The 19,815-nt window shown below is 44.5% G+C and overlaps 1 protein-coding gene across 1 annotated transcript in view; it reads left to right on the top strand.

The window, feature by feature from the left end:
• Nucleotides 1–19,815, top strand: part of NRG3 (neuregulin 3) — a gene marked incomplete at its 5' end in the record, with an annotated part of 601,033 nt that overhangs the window by 151,210 nt on the left and 430,008 nt on the right. The window lies entirely within an intron of this gene.

Below are 19,815 nucleotides of genomic sequence, written 5' to 3'. Positions count from 1 at the left end.
ATAAATATAAATATAAATATAAATATAAATATAAATATAAATATAAATATAAATATAAATAATATAAATATAAATATAAATATAAATATAAATATAAATATAAATATAAATATAAATATAAATATAAATATAAATATAAATATAAATTATATATATATATATGTGTGTGTGTGTGTGTGTGTGTGTATGTGTATATATATATAGAGAGATATAGATATAGATATAGATACAGCTATAGATATAGATATAGATGATATAGATATAGATATATGGATATAGATATAGATATAGATAATGGACACAGTGGCTCAGTGGGTTAGGACGCTGAGCTTGTCTATCAGAAGGTCGGCAGTTTGGTGGGTCGAATCCCAAGTGCCGCGTAACAGAGTGAGCGCCCGTTACTCGTTCCAGCTTCTGCCAACCTAGCAGTTCGAAAGCACGTAAAAATGCAAGTAGAAAAATAGGGACCACTCCGGTGGGAAGGTAACAGCGCTCCGTGCGCCTTTGGCATCTAGTCATGCCAGCCACATGACCACGGAGACGTCCTCGGACAAGCGCTGGCTCTTCGGCTTTGAAACAGAGATGAGCACCGGCCCCTAGAGTCCGCAAGTCATAAAAGGGCCAAGTTTGATGACCCCTGATTCTGGGCCTTGCAAAAAAAGGGCTAGGTCTCTAGGACATCAGCCAGTTCGCCAAAATCAACAAAAAATTAGCTATGGGTTCTACCGAACTGGTGCGAACCGGCTGAATCCCACCATTGGGCCTGGGGGTTTATCAGGGTAAGAGGGAGGAAAGAAAGATTAGATATTTTCCACTTTGTTGCCAATCTAACATCTCTCGAATCAGGAGCACATTTTCTGCTCTTTGCTTTGCAAATAATTCTTTAAAAATAACTGCAAGGAATTTGTCAGAAATTCTAGGTACGTAGGCAAAGCAAGATAATTATATAACAACGGGAGATTGCAAGAATACATAAGCAACCAATAATAACCGTAATTCAATATACTGAAAGTTTTATATCTGCTGTCATATATCATACTGTCAAGATGAGTCATGAAATCCTGCCAGAATTATTATTATTTATTTTTTGGGGAACAGAACCAATGTCCCAAAGGAATTATTTTGGAGTATTTAGTAGGTAAACCTCAAAAGCAAGTAGGCAATGCCAGGAATGAGACCCAATTAGTGATGCTTACTCCTTACCACAAGGTTCTTCAAACTGGGCCCTTTTATGACCTGTGGACTCCTTACAACAGAGCTCTTCAAACCTGGCCCTTTTATGACTCCTTACAACAGGGTTGCTCCTTACAACAGAGTTCTTCAAACGTGGACCTTTTAGTTATGCTAGCTGAGGAATTCTGGGAACTGAAGTCCACAAGTCAGAAAAGGGCCAAGTTTGAAGACCCCTGCCTTACGATGATTAAATTTGGATTGTAATCTTGTTTCCATTGACTGGTGGTGAAGGAACCTCTTTGGACCATGAATGAAGTTGACTTGGTTTCTTTTGCCTGGTTTCTAGTGGAACCACTGATCTCATTTTCAGAGCAAAATCCCCATTTGTATCACAATTTTGAAGCCACGTCTTGCAGTCAGGCTCTTTCTGTTCCCTATCTGCAGAATTAAAAGCAATGTGATTGAGATCTCTCCTCTTTACCTATTAAAGATCTCAGTATCATTGTCTTCCCCCCCACCCCCGAATCAATGTAGTTTATTTATGTATTAATACTATAAGATACAAAAACACAAAAGAAAATAGTAGGAAAGATAGGAGAGGGAAAAGGGAAGGAAAAAGTGTGGGAAAAGGGGGGAGGGGAAGAAAGAAAATCCAGTTACTTCTGACTCCCTTTGGTGCAACACAATAACATAACATCAAACCTCAACTTTTTACTTTTTCATAAAAGTATAAACTAGCCATTTCTGTAACAACAAACCTATTCATTGGTAAAACCCAAAATCAAAGTTTCATACTTTTTTCCCCCACCTCAAGCACAAAGTCCAAAACCAGCTTCAAAACACTTCAATATCATCCTTAGCTCTCATTATGTCAATATAGGTAATCCTCGACATAGGTGTTCTGAACCAGCCCTCTTCTGGCCTTGTAAAGGCAAACCCCTTTTTAGAAAGAAGAGACTGGAGAGCTTCCAAGGCTAAAAGGCATCCGCCAAGATTTATTACGCAGTTAACAAAAACACTAGAGCTTGTCTTCTCAAGCGGAAAAGTTGCTTTCAGCAACCAGCCCCTCCCCAAACACTCCTTTTATAGAGAGCTCAGGGCGTGGTCTCCCTGTGCCTCCTCCCGAGGAGTCCCACATTCTTTCTTTGTTTGTTCCTGCTCGACTGCCTCCTGCGTCGGGCGTCCTTGAACAGGGCCAGCTGTGGGTCATCATCTTCCGCACTATCGGGCTCACGCAGCTGAGAAGAGGGCCCCGGCTGGGAACTCTGCCAAGCCTCCACGCCATCATCAACCGGTTCGTCTCCCACACGGTCCTCCTCCCCCTCATCTGAGTCATCCGACACATCTGAGCCGGCTGCCGAAACCACAGGCTGGCCCTGAGTCACAACACTATCCCGCACCGCAGGGCCCTTCCCCCGGGTCTGCCGATCCGGATGCGGTCGGGATGGGAACTGTTCGTGAAACGCAGTCACCAACGCAGGGGCATGAACGGCGGTCGCGTCTTCCCATGTGAAGTCCTCCGGCCCGTACCCTTTCCACTCGATCAGGTACTGGAAGCGAACTTTCAGCCAGCGGGAATCCCTGATGCTGGCGACCTCGTACTCGGGGGTGCTGCCTCCATCACGAGTTCCTGATGGGGGAGGTTCCGCTTGGCGAAGTGGACAGGCCGGTTGTTCGGGGACCAACAAGGACCGATGGAAGACGGGGTGCACGCGCAGGGAACGTGGCAGAGTTAAACGATAGGCGACCGGATTGATGACGGCCTCGACTGGGAACGGTCCAAGGTAACGGTGGTCCAGCTTCCTCGCCGGCCGAGTGGATGGTAGGTTCCTGGTGGACAGCCAGACCCGATCCCCCACCGATAGTGGAGGCGTATCCCTTCTCGACCGATCGGCGAACCTCTTGTAGTCGGCCTTGGCCTTCTCCAGCTGCCGTCGCACCAACCGATGGATCGCCTGTAACTCCGCCATAAATTCGTTCGCTGCCGGCTCCGATGAGTCCACGGGAGAAAGGGGGAAAAACCGGGGGTGATAACCCACGTTGGCCAAGAACGGTGTCATCTGCGTGGAGGTGTGCTGCGAGTTGTTAAAGGCAAACTCGGCTATGGCCAAATAGTCCACCCAATTGTCCTGCTGCAGGTTAACGTAGCAGCGCAGATACTGCTCTAAGATGCCGATGACCTTCTCGGTACCCCCGTCGGTCTGAGGATGATGCGCGGACGAGAGGCAAACCTTAATGTCCAACGCCCGCATCAACTCCTGCCAGAAGCGGGCTGTAAACTGGGCCCCCCTATCGGAGACGACTCTATCGGGAAGGCCATGCAGCCGGAACACCTGTTGGATGAACATGCGACTAGTGGCGCGAGCTGACGGTAAGCCGCGACAGGGGATGAAGTGCGCCATCTTGGTCAACATGTCCACCACCACAAACACTGTCGTGAAGCCGGAGGATGGGGGTAGATCCGTCAGAAAGTCCATGGACACAGCCCCCCAGGGTCTCTTGGGTGTTGGCAAGGGCTGCAGTAAACCAGGCGGGGCCCCTGTCGCTGACTTGGCCTGCCTGCAAGGAATGCAGGAGGTGACATAAGACTGGACATCGTGTCGGACTCGGGGCCACCAGAAGGTACGGGAGACCAGGTTCAGAGTCTTGAACAGGCCAAAATGCCCCGCAGCCGGGTTATCATGACACTGGCTGAGGACGAGTCCCCTGAGTGGCCCTCCTGGAACATAGAGCCGGTCACGATAATACAGGAGTCCATCCGCGACCGACCAAGGCGAATCTGGCCCCACCTCTTCCTTCCGCTGAGCCACCCACGCCTCCTGCTGCTGCGCCTCCCGGATCCGAGCCCGTATATCCACCGGCTCCCGCACCGCAGCAAAAGACTCGACGGGGATCACTGTCCTGGGCGGAAGCTTGTCTTCCGCTCGGGTGTATTCGGGATTTCTGGACAGAGCATCCGCTCTCTGGTTGTGCCCGCTTGGTATGTACCGCACCCGGAAGTCAAACCTCGCAAAGAAGAGGGACCACCGGATCTGGCGTTGATTCAAATTCCGAGCGGTCTGCAGGCTTTCCAGATTCTTGTGGTCCGTCCGGACCTCGATCTGATGCCGCGCCCCCTCCAGATGATGCCTCCAAGCCTCGAACGCCGCCTTGATGGCCAGCAGCTCCTTCTCCCAGATGGTATAGTTGCGCTCCGAGGGGTTCAATTTCCGAGAGTGATACGCGCAAGGGAAAAGGGTACCGCTGGGCGTCGTTGCCTGAAGTAACACGGCCCCAATGGCAATGTCGGAGGCGTCCGCCTCCACGACAAACGGCCGTTGCGGGTCGGGATGTTTCAAGATGGGCTCCTTCATGAAGGCGTCCTTCAAAGCCTGGAACGCCTGTTGTTCGGGGGCGTTCCACTGGAACCGAGTCTTCTTCTGCAGGAGCCGGGTGAGGGGGGCTGTCAAGGCAGCAAAGCCAGGGATGAATGTCCGATAGTAGTTGGCAAATCCAAGGAGTCGCTGAACGTCCTTCACGCGACGCGGGGGTTGCCAACTCTGCAACGACTCAACTTTACTCGGCTCCATGGCGATGCCCTCAGGAGAAATGCGGTGACCCAGGAAATCGATGGTCACCTGGTAGAACTGGCACTTCTCCAACTTGGCAAACAGCCGATGTTCCCGGAGGCGCTGCAGGACCTGACGGAGATGCTGATGATGCGCTTCACGCGACGGGGAGTAAATCAGGATGTCGTCCAGGTAAATCACGACAAACTGGTCCAACAGATCCCGAAAGATATCGTTCATAAAATGCTGAAACACAGCGGGGGCGTTGGTCAGGCCAAACGGCATCACCGTGTACTCGAAATGTCCATAGCGAGTACCAAACGCCGTCTTCCACTCATCACCCGGCCGAACCCTGACGAGGTTGTAAGCTCCACGCAGGTCCAGTTTCGTGAAGATCTTAGCCTCCCGGAGTCGGTCCAAGAGCTCGGGGATGAGGGGCAGCGGGTAGCGGTTACGCACCGTGATGGCGTTGAGTTTCCGGTAGTCACAGCAAAGCCGTAACTCGCCCGACTTCTTTTTGACGAAGAGCACGGGCGCAGACACTGGCGAGGACGAGGGCCGGAAGAAACCACGAGCCAAATTCTTTGTCAGGAAGTCCCGCAATGCAGCCAACTCGGGCTCCGACATGGAGTACAAACGCCCCACTGGGAGAGGCGCATCAGGGACTAGATCAATGGAACAGTCATAGGGCCTGTGCGGGGGTAATTGGTCCGCCTCTGACTCGCTGAACACATCAGTAAAGTCGGACAGTTCGGGAGGCAAGGAAACCCCTGAGGAACCCTCCACCTGGCCGGCACAGATATGGCGGGTGTGGTCCACGCACTGCAAACTTGGGAAGGTGACCAAGTTCTGAGACCAATAGATCTGTGGATCATGCGCCCGGAGCCACGCCAGTCCCAAGACCACGGGGAAGTGCAGATCCGAAGTGACGTAAAACTGAATGGCCTCCACATGGGTACTGATGGCCATACACACGGGTTGCGTGGCGGCCGTAATAGGCCCGGACAGGAGCACTCGACCATCGATGGTCTCCACAAGCATGGGCGGATTCACTGGACACTGGGGAACAGCCCATTTGGCCACAAAGGCCGAATCCATAAAGTTAGTGGTAGCCCCAGAGTCAATTAAGGCATGGACCGGAATCCCCTCTGGCTTGCCAGGAAGGATCAGTCATGCCTCCAGAATCAAATGCCGTGGAGGTTCACAGGCACCGTCGGAACGGCGTCGCTCGGCGTGGTCGTTGTGGGTCGCCCGATCTTTCACACCGTCTAGATCGGGCTCGGGCCGTTTCCCGATAGCAAAGCAGGGGACTTTCTCGGGGCAGGCTTGGTCACTGACGCCCGCTGACGCTTCTTCGGGCAAGAAGCAGCCAAATGTCCAGGGTCCCCACAGTAAAAACACAACCCCTCCGATCGTCGTCTGTCCATTTCCGTCACCGATAGACGGGACCTGGCGGCACCCAGCTCCATTGGCTCCTCCCTCTGGACTGGGGGCTCACGCACAACAGGGGCGACAGGGGTCTGTGGGGTGGCACGGCGACTCTTACGCTGCTGCAGCCGGGCATCGATCCGCAGACAAAGATGGATCAGCCCATTCAGGTCTGAGGGAATGTCCACGCGGGCCAGCTCATCCAACATCTCCTCTGACAAGCCATCCTGAAAGGCATCCACGAGCGCAGCCTCATTCCAGGCGGAATCCTGGCTAAGCAGCTGGAAATCGCTGATATAGGCCTGTAGAGGGCGCTGACCCTGCCTCAAAGCTTTCAAGCGTCGGGTGGCAGTCTGCGCCTTAATCGGGTCCTCGTACATGAGGCGCATATGGTCACAAAACCCCCCAAAGTTATCCAACAAAGGGCTAGGCTGTGCCAACAGAGGCGTGCCCCAACGAGCTGCATCACCCGACAGAAGGCTCAACATGAATCCCACCTTATCTCGGTCAGTGGGGAAATCAGCTGCTCTCACGCTGATATAAAGCTGGCATTGTCCCAGGAAGGCAGGAAACAGTTCTGGTTTACCAGCAAATTTATCCGGCATAGCTATCTGACATTTCCTCCTGGGTGGGGGTGCAGCATGTACCTGAGCTTGCAGTTGTGCCACCTGAGCTGCCAGCAAAGTGAGTTGCTGGGTGAGCTGGGCATTCTTGGCAAGAAGCTGCTCCATCGTAGTAATAAGGGGTGGGTGGCTGAAAGCAAACTGTTCTGAACCAGCCCTCTTCTGGCCTTGTAAAGGCAAACCCCTTTTTAGAAAGAAGAGACTGGAGAGCTTCCAAGGCTAAAAGGCATCCGCCAAGATTTATTACGCAGTTAACAAAAACACTAGAGCTTGTCTTCTCAAGCGGAAAAGTTGCTTTCAGCAACCAGCCCCTCCCCAAACACTCCTTTTATAGAGAGCTCAGGGCGTGGTCTCCCTGTGCCTCCTCCCGAGGAGTCCCACATTCTTTCTTTGTTTGTTCCTGCTCGACTGCCTCCTGCGTCGGGCGTCCTTGAACAGGGCCAGCTGTGGGTCATCATCTTCCGCACTATCGGGCTCACGCAGCTGAGAAGAGGGCCCCGGCTGGGAACTCTGCCAAGCCTCCACGCCATCATCAACCGGTTCGTCTCCCACACGGTCCTCCTCCCCCTCATCTGAGTCATCCGACACATCTGAGCCGGCTGCCGAAACCACAGGCTGGCCCTGAGTCACAACAATAGGTAAAGGTTCCCCCGCACATGTTTGCTAGTCGTTTCCGACTCTAGGGGCCGGTGCTCATCCCCGTTTCAAAGCCGAAGAGCCAGCGCTTGTCCGAGGACGTCTCCATGGTCAATGTGGCTGGCACGACTAGACGCCAAAGGTGCACGGAACGCTGTTACCTTCCCACCATAGTGGTCCCTATTTTTCTACTTGCATTTTTATGTGCTTTCGAACTGCTAGGTTGGCAGAAGCTGGGACGAGTAACAGGCGCTCACTCTGTTACGCGGCACTCGGGATTCGACCCGCCAAACTGCCGACCTTCTGATCGACAAGCTCAGCATCCTAACCCACTGAGCCACCGCGTCCCAATCCTCGACATAACGGGTCACAATTGACCCTAAAATTTCTGTGGCTAAGGGGGTTTTGTCCCATTTTCCAAACTTTCTCACATCTGTCATTAAGATAATCACTGCAGCTGTTAAGTTAGTAAGGCAGGCGTTAAAATGAAGCTTGGTTCCCCACTGATTTTGCTTGCAAAGCATCCAGATTTTGATCACACGACCATATGGGGATGCTGCAACGGTCTTGTGAAAAATGGCCATAAGTCGCTTTTTTCCAGTCCTTTGGTCAATAAAGAAACTGTTGTAAGTTCAGGACAATCAATCATTGATGAAGAAGAAGAAGAAGAAGAAGAAGAAGAAGAAGAAGAAGAAGAAGAAGAAGAAGAAGAAGAAGAAGAAGAAGAAGAAGAAGAAGAAGAAGAAGAAGATTGCATAAAAGGATTTGTCAGAGTAAAATGAAATAAGCCAATGCATTCTACTCTTGAGTTTCTTGGAAATAAAGGTGGGATTAAAAAAATATAGATAATAAGAGCTGGAATATTGGAGTAGGATGCGTCTTCTAACACAGAACATTCTTAAAGTGAACATAAAGATTAAATCAGAATTCTTTCTTTTCGGTCGAATGGAAAAAAAAATTGGGAAAAATAATTTGGAACTTTGATTTTATATATATGTGTTCTATTCTCAAAATTGGAAGTATGCCTCGATTCCCACCATGGACAAACGGCTACAAAAGCTGATGGAATTAGCAGAGATGGCTAAATTGACTGTTTTAATGAAAGAAAAGAATGTAAGTATTTTTGTTTCTACGCTTCTGGACTTTGTGCTTGGGGTGGAAAAAAGGGATACTTTGATTTTGGGTTTTACTGATGAGATTGATTTGTCGATATAGAAACGGCTAGAAATGGCTATTACAGAAATGTAAAAAGTTAAGGTTTGATGTTAATGCCTTATTTTACTGTAACAGACGGAGTCAGAAGCCAACGCCTTTTTTCCTTTCCCCCTTCCTCTCCATACCTCTCTTTTTTTCCTTTTCCCTACCGCTGTTCCTCACAATTTGCTTTTGTATTTTCATATCTTATGTTATAACTGAATAAAAATTTAACAACAACAACAACAATGACAACAGTAATGATAATAAGAGCTGGCAAAGATCATTAGACATTTTTTATCTACATTTTATGGTATTTTAAACAAAAGTCTCTTATTGTTGATTGAACCTGAATATAAATTCAGTTTGGGGATTTACGGATTAATATTTAGGATTTTTTTTTCTTTTAAAAAACTTTTTCTGAATGGCAATTTAAAATATGCAAAAGTTTATAGATTATTACTGTATGCATAAGCATTCAAACTGTAGAGGTAGGATCCTTAGCCTCTAATGGATTGTCATTTCTTTAAAGATTTTGAATTTAATGAAGTATATTTAGCATTTTAGCTGCAGTAAAATATTTATGCAATCTTTATGTGCTCTAATTACACCTCAATTATATCTTTTAAAAGGCTCTGCTGTACCAAACGTTATTAAATTTCATTCTCATTGGTTTCTAGTATATTTTCCCTTTTCAGTCAAGTATAATAATATTCTATAACTAGCACGAACAATACTCTAAAAAGGAAAGAAAGGAGATTTTGGAACAGAAAAAAAAATGTGTGGGAAGTGAAATTCTTCGATGATAAAATTACCCACATACAAGTTCACAATTTTACGCTCCAATTTATTCCCTGTGAATATTTCTGAAGTTCAAGTGTAAGTCAGCTGTTCTTGATACAAGAACGTATTCTACTCCTACATAGACACCAACACTCGAGTGACTGCATTACTTATTAGGATTGATTCTCAGGCTGGCTATATTTCTGCTCAGGAAATGACTGAGAGAATGTAATCTTAAATTTAATAAGCTTCTCATCCATGGTGTCAAAAGTCATGGAGGTAGGTCTTGTTTGCCTCTGGAAGATTATTGTTTTATTCATATAGAAATCAGATTTATTAGATTAAGACTTATGCAGGTTTATTAGATTAATTCGGCGAAGACTTATTTAATTAAAGGACAATCCAACATAGTCAAGTTTGATTTCAGAAGATTAAGCTTAAAAAAAAGAAAGAAAGGGATTGGAGAGAAGACAGCTGAAATTAAGAATAGCATTTTTTTTTTGCTATGCATGAAGAATACAGGAAGGAAGGAAGGAAGGAAGGAAGGAAGGAAGGAAGGAAGGAAGGAAGGAAGGAAGGAAGGAAGGAAGGAAGGAAGGAAGGAAGGAAGGAAGGAAGGAAGGAAAAGAGGAGAGGAGAGGAGAGGAGAGGAGAGGAGAGGAGAGGAGAGAAGAGAAGAGAAGAGAAGAGAAGAGAAGAGAAGAGAAGAGAAGAGAAGAGAAGAGAAGAGAAAGAAAAGAAAATGTTGGGAAACACCCAGCCAGGCATAAGGAGGGCCTTGAACAGCAGCAAGAGATCAAGGACTGACCCCACATAAGCTCAATTGAACTTTATCTATTTATTCCCAAGAGAAGGCAAGTAGTTTGGAAGATTCCTGCATTATAGGCAGAATATAATGAAGTAGTTAGATTTAACTTTACACAGGTGAATCTGATTGCTTGTGCCTGAGATTAGATAGATAGATAGATAGATAGATAGATAGATAGATAGATAGATAGATAGATAGATAGATAGATAGATAGATAGGTAGGTAGGTAGGTAGGTAGGTAGGTAGGTAGGTAGGTAGGTAGATAGATAGATAGATAGATAGATAGATAGATAGATAGATAGATAGATAGATAGATAGATGATAGATAGATAGATAGATAGATAGATAGATAGATAGATAGATAGATAGATAGATAGATAGATAGATAGATGGTTTGATGGATGGGTAGGTAGGTAGATATCCATGAATAATTAGAATTTCTAGCCAGCAGTTGACTTGTCAGGTTCTTAGAGAATCAAGCTAGCTAGATACAAATACTGATCTTGGTGCTCCCTGTTTTATGGATCCAGACAGCTTAATTTTAATACTGGTTTCTGGCTAACAACAGTAGAGGCAACAATTGCCTTCCAGTTCAGCCTTGTGAGGTTGCCAAATCTGCCAAATCTGAAAAAAAAAATTGTGCTGTGACACCAGATTAAACACTGGATTGGATGGTCAGGCTTGATCTGTCAAGGCTGCTTTTGAGTTCATCTTTACCCATCATGTTTTAAACTAACAGGAAAAGAAAATTAGTGCTGTCAGTCAATAGTTAGAAATGCTGAGCAATGAAGCTCAATCCCATTTGATGATTACTTTTTTCCCCCCTCATCTCTTTTCAAAATCACCTTCCCTGAACTGAGACACACACACAAACCTATAGAATTATTGGACGACAACCAAAGATAGTATATATTTTAATCCAGAATGTCGGCATCAGTTGATCATGGTTATCCTTGGAAGCCAATCAAAGTAAGTCCTGCTTAATCCTTAGATGAGAGACTGCTTAGGACAGACATGTCAAACACAAGGCCTGGGGGCCAGATCCGGCACGCGAAGTGGTTTCATGCGGCCCCTGAAGCCATCCTGGAAACAGTGAGGGAACGGCCCCCACTGCCTTGGCCCTGGCCCAGAGACCCTCCTTCTGCCAGAGACCCTCAGATCTGTCCCACTCCTGCCCAGGCCCCCATAGGCACCCTTGATGCGAACGATGTAGAGCTGGCCACGCCCACCCAGTAGGCCATACGCACTCTATCCACGCCCACCCAGTAGGCCACGCCCACCCAGGCCATATCCACCCGGCCCCCTGAAGGCAGCCGCAGTGCTGATGCGGCCCTCAATGAAATTGAGTTTGACACCCCTGGCTTAGGAGAACCAGGGCTGTAGACTGGAAAAATTGAATTGCATTGGGGGGGGGGGAAACAACAACAACAACAAAAAAACCTTCCCAGGAGGAAACAGTAGCAAATGTCATTTTGCAAAGAAGACTATGCAGCTGCCCTCACCAGCAATCGTGCTAGATACGAGGGCATATTAATGTTTATGTTTTTTTATGTTTATATTGAAGGATACTAGATATAGAAAAGCTTCTTTCTAGAGATGCAGAACGGAGAAACCGATCTCTTTAGGACAGACAGGGGGGGGGGGAAGTGAAGGGAGAAAAAAAATATTCGTGCTTGTTTCATTTTGCTTGCAAACTGTAAGGAGGCCAAAGTGTCTGAACTTAAGATAAGGACACGGTCTGAATTGCATGTTGATGCTTGCTTTATTTTTAATGCGCTACGAATGGAAGGAGAATTTTGCTGGCGACATTGGATGGATTTATTTTATTTTTCACTGAAGCAGATGGTAGATTTCTTAGAATGATAAAGTTAGAAGGAACCTTGGAGGTCTTCTAGTCTAGTCCAACCATCTCAAGCAAGAGACCCTATAGCATGACTGACAAATGGTTGTCCAGTCTATGTTTGAAAGGCTCTAGTGCTGGAGCACCCACAACTTCTGAATGCAAGCTATTCCATTGGTTGATTGCTCTCGCCATTAGGAAATTTCTCCTGAGTTTTAGGTTGCTTCTCGCCTTGGTTAGTTTCCATCCATTGCTTCTTGTCCTGCCTTCAGGTCCTTTGGAGAATAGTTTGACTCCATTGTCTTTGTAGGAGCCCCTCAAATATTGCAATATTGCTGTCATGTCTCCCTTACTCCTTTTCATTAGACTAGGTCACAGGTCTGCAACCCGCGGCTCCAGAGCCGCATGTGGCTCTTTCAGCCGTCTCCTGCGGCTCCCAGTCCTCTGCCATGTGCAGTCCCAAAAAAAAAAGTGGGACTAAAAAAGTTCAACCAATCAATTCAAATATGCAGGGTAGGTGCATATCTCGCCTTGGCTCCACTCTTCAGTCAAACCCTGTTCTGCGCATGCGCGCACGTACGCGCATGGGCACACATTTTTTTGCGGCTCCCAGTTTTTCCTTTTGTGAGGGAACCGGTTCCGAGTGGCTCTTTCACTGTTTCAGGTTGCTGACCCCTGGACTAGGTAAAGGTAAAGGTTCCCCTGCACATGTGTGCTAGTCGTTTCCAACTCTAGGGGCTGATGCTCATCTCTGTTTCAAAGCCGAGGACGTCTCTGTGGTCATGTGGCCGGCATGACTAGAAGCCAAAGGCGCATGGAACACTGTTACCTTCCCACCGTAGTGGTCCCTATTTTTCTACTTGCATTTTTATGTGCTTTTGAACTGCTAGGTTGGCAGAAGCTGGGACGAGTAACAGGCACTCACTCTGTTACGTGGAACTCAGGATTCAACCTGCCAAACTGCCGACCTTTTGATCGACAAGCTCAGCATCCTAACCCACTGCCCAATTCCTGTAACCATTCTTCGTTAAACAAACTAACCAAGAGTGCTATGATTGCTGAGCTGGATCTGTTTGTTCTCTTTTTGAAGAAGATCAATGTTGGAAAGAAGCTTTCTTTAAAATATATGTATATACAGTGTATATAATGAGCGTTTATAGCTATTCTCCCAGTGAAGCTGAAGTCAGGAGCCAAGTTCTAAATTGTAGGGCAGCGAGGATGCCATTAAACCTGATCTGTATTCAACAAGGATTTCAGGAACTGCAACACCTTTGGTGGGAAGACTCATATGTCATGTCTAAATGGGTTTCATGTATTATGAAAGTGCTACTTACGGTAAACTTCATCAGATAAACAGCATGTAGACCATAAAGAACCTGGTTGTTAAATTGCACCTGCCTTCCTATTTATGATTTATTTAATGGATAAGCTTAGACAGTACATTACATTTATCCAGGAACTCTGATTTAATAACCCTGCTTGCAAGGGAGTAGGGTTTTGCATATAACCTATACATTACTCCGTAGCATGCAAATGGATCAGCAGGCCACAAAGAGAAAGCTTTATATGAAGTCCACACTTGGGTGATGGCTAAGTCCACTTAAAGGTGTTGGATTACTTGAGCGAACTTAATGTCACGCACAAAACCAAGAATGGCACGTGGTGATTCTTCCACGTTGAGTTCCTTATTGTTTTCACACTCCAGACAACATCTTGCTATTCTGAGCACCCTACTAGCTGCATCTACAAGGTCCGGTGGCCGGATCCGGCCCGTGAAGTGGTTTCATGTGGCCCGCGAAGCCATCCTGGAAACAGTGAGGGAACGGCCCCCACTGCCTTGGCTCTGGCCCAGAGGCCCTGCTTTTGCCAGAGACCCTCAGATCTGTCCCACTCCTGCCCAGGCCCCCATAGGCACCCTTGATGCGAACAATGTAGAGCTGGCCACACCCAGCCAGTAGGCCATACGCACTCTAGCCACGCCCACCCAGTAGGCCACGCCCACCCTGTCCATACCTACCCGGCCCCCTGAGGGCAACTGCAATGCTGATGTGGCCCTCAATGAAATTGAGTTTGACACCCCTGATCTACAATATACATTGTGAACTGTCAGGGACGAGCTGTCTTTGCCTTCTTTCTCTCACACATGGTGTCTTGGCTGAGTTGCCTCCTATTTCTCTGGAATGTACCCCATCGGAAACGGAACCAAAGATAATTCAAGGTGAAGCCATGCAGGAATGAAGAGAAGCAGAAGTAGCATGAAAATTGATCCCTTCTTGCATCATTTTGTCTACTAGTCCATAAATCTATCTTGTTATTTTCTGCCTGCCCAGGATATTATTTTGTCTCTTGGCCAGCAATCTTCAGCTTCTTCCATCAAACAGCTTTCATCTGGACTTATAGCTAGATGAACGAGCCATTCCAAATATTGCTCTCTAAACGAGCATGCTAAGCTTTGAGTGGCAGGTAGTTTTTGGAAAGCAATATTGTTCCCACTTGTCTACCAGACGGTTCTTTTACAGTTGGCGTCCTATAGTGAATCCTCTTCCTATTGATATTAAGATAAAACTTTGGAGTTAAGATCCAGTTGCTTTCTTTAGTCAGAAGAAATGGTCATCTTCTCTCAGTGGCTGTTGCAACTGAGACGTATGGAAAATGAAGCCAGATGTAGGAGAAGGACAGGCACCTGTGGGTGGAGTCAAGAGAGGAATCATCCTGGAGTTGTTATGCTCCCACAAGTGGTCTAAGTCCAGCCACTTTTGAATTCCTTTGACTCTTAGCACCAATGTAGTGCTGACTATTAGTCGATTAAATCCTTGTGTATAGGCATGAGCAATAGCTCAGCATACCTGGAACTTAAGGTGTGGTTCTGATTCTTCACACCTGACACCAACTGACTGTCCCATATGGGGCTAAATCAATTCCAATTTACATGAGTGAGAGTATCTAAAAAGGTTAAATCAAGGCAACTGGACCAAAGTTTATTAAGCTGAGAAGTTTTGTTACTCATCCAAGTAACTTTTTCAGTCAAAATGAAATTTAGATACTTTGGCCCAGTTGATTGAGTCTTCATTTCTCTCTCTCTCTCTCTCTCATCTATAATGAACACCGGCCCCCAGAGTTGGAAACGACTAGCACGCATGTGCGGGGGAGCCTTTACCTTTATATATATATATATATATATATATATATATATATATATATATATATATGTATATGTATATGTATATGTATATGTATATGTATATGTATATGTATATGTATATGTATATGTATATGTATATGTATATGTATATGTATATGTATATGTATATGTATATGTATATATGTATATATGTATATATGTATATATGTATATATATACATGATATGATGTTATATTATGTTATGTTGTATTGTATTATATTAATCATACTATAATTATATTATACTATAATTATTATTATATTATATTATATTATATTATATTATATTATATTATATTATATTATATTATATTATATTATATTATATTATATTATATTATATTATATTATATTATATTATATTATATTATATTATATTATATTATATTATATTATATTATATTATATTATATTATTATATTATATTATTATATTATTATATTATATTATATTTATTATATTATATTATATTATATTATATTATATTATATTATATTATATTATATTATATTATATTATATTATATTATATTATATTATATTATATTATATTATATTATATTATTATATTATTATACCATACCATACCATACCATACCATACCATTTATTATATTTCACTTTGGGGAGAGACCCCTGCAGTTAGAATGCAAGAATTAGTGGTTTTCTGCTTACCCCAAAATTTTCATTTTGACTGAAGAACTTATTTGAATGAGAAACGAAATGTGTCAGCTTAATAAACTTTGGTTCACTTGCCTTGATTTAACCTTTTTAGATACTTTGGCCTGGATGATTGAGACTTCATTTCCATAGGAGTCAGGATAATTTTAGTTTGAATACATCGGTACATGTTTCAATCTACAGTTTTAGTGGCAGACTCTTATTGTGCAAGCACCCCATTATTTCCTAATTGTTGGGGAGTTGAGACTTTCTCCTTCAAAGTCTTTCTTTTTCCCATCAAAGACTCTTTTTCACCCTACAATGTCTCTTTCTTTATAACTCTTTTGCAATTATCACATAGACTAATCAGCCCTTCTGTGAAGTAAGCTGTCTGTAGCAGCCTACTTTTTCTTTGTATGAACTATTTATTTTTAATTAATTTTAATTAGGTTGCTATGATCCCAAATATGTGTCGAGAAAGAGGCTGGTTGCATTAACTGTGCAAATTGCATATTTTTTCTTACTTTGCATAATTGAACTACTCCCAGGAAGGCGATGTGCAAAGATTATTCAGCATATTCTCTCTATGGATTTGGATATTTTAATGTTTAATGTTTAATAACATTGTTATTGTTTCTAATTTCTAATAAAATTGTTTCTATTTTTTTATGCTTACCTTTTTTATGTTGTTGTTTCCTTTGATTGTTGTGTGCTGCTCAGGGTAACTTTTTATCTGGTGGGTGGGTGGCTGTGCGAATACGATAAATATTTTTTATTTATTTTTATTTTAATCCCATTTATATCCCGCCCTTCTCCGAAGACTCAGGGCGGCTTACAATTTAAGCACAAACCAATGTGCTTAGCAATAGCCTTCATTCTATGTATATGCCTGCTTATTAGGGCTTTCAGGGCCCCCCAAGCAGCATTATTAAAAAGTCATCTTATTGCCCCCAACAATCTGGGTCCTCATTTTACCTACCTCGGAAGGATGGAAGGCTGAGTCAACCTTGAGCCTGGTGGGATGCGAACCTGCACTAATTGCAGGCAGCTGGTGTTACTTAAGGAGGCATTAGCCCACTGTTCCACCAAGGCTTATAAGCAATAAATAATAAGCAATAAATGCTTATTATTCATGGAATAGCTCTATTCCTACTCTGAGAGGGATGGACAGAAATTGTTATTGCTTCTTGTGGTCAAGGAAACTATATGGATGTACCTGTGACCTCAAGGAATTCTTAATATTGCTGAAAATTGTGGAATTTTGTTTAGTCACTTTTCTCGATTTGGACTTGTCACTGAGCTTTATTGGCATTTATTTAAGCACCGAGCTCAAAGATTTGAATTCTTATATTGTTAAAGCAATGCAACATAATCAAATGCATTGTAATGAATTCTACGGTTAATCTCTAATCAAGGTACATTGAATTGTTTTAAAAAGAGCCTTGGTGGAGCAGTGGGCTAATGCCTCCTTAAGTAACACCAGCTGCCTGCAATTAGTGCAGGTTCGAGTCCCACCAGGCTCAAGGTTGACTCAGCCTTCCATCCTTCCGAGGTAGGTAAAATGAGGACCCAGATTGTTGGGGGCAATTAAGCTGACTTTGTAAAAATGCCGCTTGGGGGGGGGTGAAAGCCCTAATAAGGAGGCATATACAGTACTTAGAATGAAGGCTATTGCTAAGCACATTGATTTGTGCTTCTTAGATTGTAAGCCTCCCTGAGTCTTCGGAGAAGGGCGGGATATAAATGGGATTTTAAAAAAAAAAGGTCAGTCCCAGGCTTAATTGAGAGTTAAGCCTCAACTACAGAGGGACTATCGAGAGCATCCAGTCGTACGGCATCACAGTCTGGTTTGGAAGCATCCCTGCTTCAGACCTTGAAGGCGGTGCAGAGAGTGGTGAGGATGGCTGAAAAGATCATTGGCAGTTCCTTCCCTCCCATCCAGGACATAGCACAGAAGCGTTGCTTGAGCAGGGTCTGCAAGATTATCTTGGACACTACACATCCTCTTCACGACCTGTTTTCCTTGTTCCCTTCTGGGAGGCGGGGGCTTCGTGGTATCCATAGCAGAACATCCAGATTCAGCCACAGTTTCATTCCATACAGCATTGATCTTGTGAACTCTCAGGATTCCTCCTTCTGTTATATATTCAAGATAGACAGTGATTAATATTTATTTCTTACTTATATGTACCCCTTCATGGATTACTGCCTTATGTAAGGGTGTAGGTCTATACATATGTTTTATATAGCATGTTTAAATGTGTGTTCTGTATGTGTACACTTTTGAGAGCGAGCAACAAAATTTCATTTTTGGCGTTTGCCAATGTGCCCACAGTAAAAAAAAAGACAATAAAGATTATCTATTTTATTCTCAATGATTGATGAAAATAGGTCATTTAAGTGAGACAGGTAATGTAGACATTTAATACAGTAAATAAGTTCTGAGATCAACAGAGGGATAACATCAACAGCACGAGAAGTGATGGTACTGCTCTATATTCCACTAATGAGACCGTACTTGGAATGCTATGTCCATGTTCTGTACCAGCCTGCTACCGGCCCTGCAGAAAAGGCAGGGACAACCCCTCCACAAACGGCAAGAGGCTGGAATTACACCTGCCAAATTTATTGCAACAAAAACAAACAAGACACGAACCAAGAAATAGGAGCTTAAAGAAACATGAACCATCCGAGCGGTTGCCTTCAGCAAACCAGCACTCCCAGACATTCCCCTTATATAGAGTTCAGGGCGTGGCTTCTCTCTGCCTCCTTCCGAGGAGCCCCATTGCCTTCCTCTGTTTACTCCTAATTGACTGCCTCCTGTGTCGGGCGTCCTTGAACAGGGCCAGCTGTGGGTCATCTTCATCCACACTGTCAGGCTCACACAGCTGGGTCTCCGTGGTGACCAAGTGGGAGGGGCCTGGCTGAGGGCTACCATCAGCAAGATCTTCAACCCCCTCAGCAAGGTCTTCAACACCCCCCTCCTCTTCTGAGTCGTCCGACCCAACTGCCGAACCCACAGGCTGACTCTGAATCACAACAGTCCAGTTCTGGTCACCATGATACAAAAAAGAGTTTCTGAGGCCCTCGGAAGAGTGCATAGAAGAGCAACAAAGATGATTAGAGCGCTAGAGGTTAAGGGAAGTAGCCTAATGAGAAGAATTAAGGGTGACATGATAGCTGTCTTCCAATTCTGGAGGGGCAATCACAGAGATGAGGGGGTTGACTTATTCTCCAGAGTACCTGAGGGCAGGACAAGAATCAATGGGTGGAAGTTTGTTAAAGAGAGAACCAATGGGTGGAACTAAGGGGAAATTTCCTGACAGTCAGAGCAATTAAGCAGTAGAATACCTTTCCTCCTGGAGTTGTGGGTGAGATTTTCATGAAAAATTTGTATAAAGATTGTATAAAGACTCTTACCTTGGCATGAGGTTCCAGCCCTCTCAGTCTATATTTTATGCTCTACCCTCCAGGCAAAAGTCCTTTCTGCTATGGAAAGCTGTTCAGGCATCTGACATACTGTACAGGAAAATGTTAACCCTCTTTGTGTGTGGAGCGAAAGGTATCCTTTTGACAATTGTTGGCTTGATCATTGCAAAGGACTGGGGAGAGTTTTGTTGCAATTGCAGTTGATTGTGCTTTGTTGTCTCAGTCTAGATTTTCAAGGTAGGATGCACATTTATTACAGAAATGCTATCTCCGCAGTTTAGTTTAGATGACAGGATTAGTCGGGGAAATAATGGCCATCTTAAAAGAAGAAAATAGCTTTTGATCACAGCAGAATAAAACTAAAAGGGACTCTGGAAAGATGGAAGGAAAAATTGATAGAAAACAACCTAGATTCCTTACGTTGCTGGTGAGATTCATACCTTGAACAGACCTCTGGAAATTGACAAAATAGAATTGTTAAAGAAAACACTGTGAGGGGTCCCTGATGCTCTC

The sequence above is a fragment of the Vipera berus genome (genome assembly GCF_964194415.1).
Source record: "Vipera berus genome assembly, chromosome: 5".
Lineage (NCBI taxonomy): Eukaryota > Metazoa > Chordata > Lepidosauria > Squamata > Viperidae > Vipera > Vipera berus.
This window is presented reverse-complemented; position numbering and strand designations above follow the sequence as displayed.